Genomic DNA, 4,120 nt, shown 5'->3' with positions numbered 1-4,120 from the left:
TGGAGTCAGAGCTGACAGCCAGGACTATGAGCAGATTCCCGAGGACAGTGACCAGGTACATGATCAGAAACAGGCTAAATATGAGGGGCTGCATTTCTCGATCATCTGACATTCCCAGTAGAATGAATTCTGAAATAATTGTTTGGTTTCTGGCTTCTATATTGTTGATGAATCTAGCAGAAAGATGGGGTGACAAAATAATCAAATGTGTGGTTTCCATTTTATCAACACAACAGCAGTATCAAAGGCATCCATTGTCTTAAGTAATGAAGAAGAGTCATAAAGGCAATGAAAAAGGGTTGTCTTCTATAAGAATATGTTTTGGCTATTTAAAAAAGAAACAATGATTGAAGATTACATAGCATAATCTCAACATGTATATATTCAGGAAAATGTTTGTGATGTGCATTTTTATTTTTATTTTACAGTATGAGAGTTTTTATGACTATTTAAAATAGTGAATTCATAAATATAAGTGACTCAAGAAGAAGCTTATGGCTCACTCTTGGTTTCCCTGGCTTCCCAAGACATTAGAACTAGGCTATACAGATATAAGTGTCCTGGTGTGGCACTGTGGGCTAATACATCAGACTGCAAAGTCCTTTGAACCACAAGGTTGGTGGTTCAAGCTCCCCACCTGGTCCTTGGAAAACTTACACAGGGACACTATGGGTCGGAATCGACTCAATGGCACTTAACAACAACAACAACAATACAGATAATACACATATCTACTAACAACTATGAAGATGAGTAAAAAATTATCTGCACTCTAGTTATAACTACCGTTGACTGCATTGTCTAATTATCACTTTCCTTACAAGGTCATTATTGTAAATGTGTGACTATGGACATCTGCAAACAATATTCATCATGATAATCCAAGTTTACTTTCTATTGAAAGTAAAAGCTTCTTTTTAAAAAAAGTTAGTGATGATGAGACATGGATACACCACCATGAGCCAGTGAGTAAAGACAGAGGAAGGAAAAGTTCAAAAGTCAGCCATTTGCTGAAAAACTGATGCTAGCAGTTTTCTGGGACTCTTGAGGGACCACCAAATGTACAGACAAATCTATGTAGAAAGAAGTATAGGAAGAATGCTCCTTAGAAGCCAGAAAAAACTGACTTAATCTATCATACTTCAGAAATATTCAGGAGGACAAATCTCTTGACAAGGACAACATACTTAGGAAAGTGGTGTTTCATCAAAAAAGAAGATTCTCAACTAAATGGATTGGGACAGTGGCAGCAGCAATTGGCTCAAGAGTAGTAATGAAGGTGAGGATGGTGCAGGACTGGGCAGGGTTTCATTTTATTTAGGAAATGATCATCATGAGTTGGTATGAACAAGATGGCACCAAAGAGCAACAACAACAACCAGGACCACCCAGTATTGGAACACTGTCAGGAACCAAGGTTCAACAATAAGGAAATCTCCTTATAATGAGATTCTCAAGGAAGAGCTGAAGTCTAAGCTTTGAATTAAAGCAGAGGAGTGTTATCCTAGGACTTTGTGATCTTGCATGACAATGAACACCCTAATACCTTTATCCACAGTTGTCATTATGCAAAAACTTTTTATTGAGATCTTAAAGCATCTGCCCTCTACTCCAGATAGACTTAACTGCTTGGTCTTGGGAAAATAGCCTTTTAAAGAAGAGGACAAACTTCTGATGGAGAATTGAAGACTGCCCTGCATTCATGGCTGCAGCTCATAGTGAGGCATTCTTTTAAGAAGGGAATAAGAAAGCGTTGATAGATGGACAAAGTATATGTCTTTCCTAAAAGTTAGTAAAATAAATTGCACAGATAGCGCACAGATAATTTATAATCAACCTTGTAGATTACAAAATGAAACTGAAAAGCCTCCCCCCACCATCATCTAAAGAATGTCTTTTAATGCGAGTGAATCTAATAGAAGTCATGTTTCTAAGGTTATAGTTTAATAGGAAAATTATCCTTGAAAAAAGAGAGAATGCAAGAGACCAGCTGATTAACAGCTCTTTACGATAGCTGCAAATATATAAGGAACCCTAACAAGAAGTTGACAGACAAGCACGATTCCCATTGGACACTTAGTTCCATCATTTGTTGAATGTACTTTCTTCATATACATCATTCTTCTGTTGTATCTGTAGTAAAAAAAAAATAATAATAACAACAAAAAAACCCTGCCCTTACAAAATATTAACTAGGAGGTTTTAGTTACCTTGCTGACATCTCTGTGAAATGATGCCTGATATCTGTTCTGGATGTAGAAGACAGATCTATACTCATCTAGGACTGAGGGTCTCATTGAAGCACAAGGTTTCTGTTAAGAAAATTCTCATCTTGTGGAATAGAGTCTTCTGTTATAACTCCTTATCAGGTAAGGACTCCAAAGTGAGACATCATAAGCACACTATTTGCAGTGTCTTTATCCCTGGAGGTTCAATATCCAAAGCTCCTCATTAGGCCAACACATTCATTGTCAATCAGACCATCAGTCCTATGTGTAACCTGCAACACCTCCAGGGCTCCATTCTGATTCCAGGTAGTAAAAATCGTACAAGACCAAGATTTTTGAAGGTAAAATTCAGGATTATTGGTACCCTGTCCCTGTGAGACCAGCAACATGCCATTTGTCTCTTTCTTGTTTCTACTCATCTTGATGTTGCATACCTTGTATATGTGGACCCACATCATTTTCCACTTGGATTCCAGTTTTTTCTTTTTATCGACAAGCAAACATCTCTAACTAACCAATTGTATCACAGAACTCATATCCAATATTAGGCATGGAACTACAATTGAAAAATGTGAATATAAAAATCTCTTCATAAACATAGCTAATACATTGCAATAATACAACCTCAACAATATATTACCCGCTAGGGCTAACTGATTGTTTCTTGAGCCTTAATCTATATCCTGTCTATTTTATCAAGCAGGTTCTATGCTCTTCTCTGCTTAGTTGTCATTATCTTCAGTATGGACAGAACTGTTATTTCCAACTCAGAGGTAAATAACAACCTTTAGCAACTTTGTCAAATTAGTTTACCATGCACTTTTCCTTCCTTTGGATGAAAGTGGGTTTAATTATATGTCTTTTGATTTATCCTAGAATTGTCAGGAATTACAATATAACAGGCAAAGAAATGGCATGCAATTAATCTATTTTTGCTGTTAATATCTGTTGAGTTGGTTCTAACTCATGGTGACCTAGTATGTATGGGGTTTAGGATGTGTGGGTTTGAGTCACCACCTTTTTGGTTACTAGTCCAGTGATTACCCTAAAGCATCACACCATATTTAACCATGCTCTCAGTAAATTTTCTTATATTTTAACCAAAATATAATATGTGATGATGATGTTTCATGAGAATATTCTCCTAAAAATTTTAGATTTTTTTGAATTAAATGTTTTCTTGTGTCTATCAATATACCTTATGACTGTTACTATATGAATGTACATAAACTTATTTCATCTACAGGTATTTCATTTGTTAAAACCAACTTGAAACTATTTGGGATGGTTTTTACTGTTATGTTCCTTATGTTGTGTTCCGACTCATAGAGACTCCTGCACAACAGAATGAAACAATGCTCTGTCCTTTGCCATCCTGACATTTGTAATTCTTGACCCATTGCTTCTGCCACATTTCCAGTTCATCTCATTGGTTATCTTGATCTTTTTTTTATTAATCCTCAGCTTTAGAAAGTATGATGTCCTTCTCAAGTGACTGGTCCCTCCTGATAATATGCCCCAGTTTTTGAGAGACTAAGTCTTACTATCTTGACTTATAAGGAACATTCTGACTGTACTTATTCCACACAAGTTTATTTGTTCTTTGTCACTCTATAAAACTTTAAATTTTCTTCTTCAACAACTTAATTCAAATATATTAGTACGGCTTGAATTGTTTCTCCCTTCTTAGGGTTTCATAACCAGCTTTTCCAATTATGTCTCTAATTTTGTACTCATTTTTCTTCACATTAGTGGGACGCCAGTTAATATTTTGACTCTTTATTTTAATGCAGTTATGAGAAATCACAATATCATTGGCTAGGCACTAGCAACTTTGTCAAATTAGTTGTCCTTGAAATCCAAGTGGAAAATGATGTGGGTCCACGCAAAGG

At 35.9% G+C, this 4,120-nt stretch overlaps 1 pseudogene; it reads right to left on the bottom strand.

Annotated features, from left to right (window-relative positions):
* LOC102837078 overlaps positions 1–4,120 on the bottom strand; it is a 21,299-nt pseudogene that overhangs the window by 746 nt on the left and 16,433 nt on the right.

The sequence above is a fragment of the Chrysochloris asiatica genome, unplaced genomic scaffold (assembly GCF_000296735.1).
Source record: "Chrysochloris asiatica unplaced genomic scaffold, ChrAsi1.0 scaffold00549, whole genome shotgun sequence".
Classification (NCBI taxonomy): domain Eukaryota; kingdom Metazoa; phylum Chordata; class Mammalia; order Afrosoricida; family Chrysochloridae; genus Chrysochloris; species Chrysochloris asiatica.
This window is presented reverse-complemented; position numbering and strand designations above follow the sequence as displayed.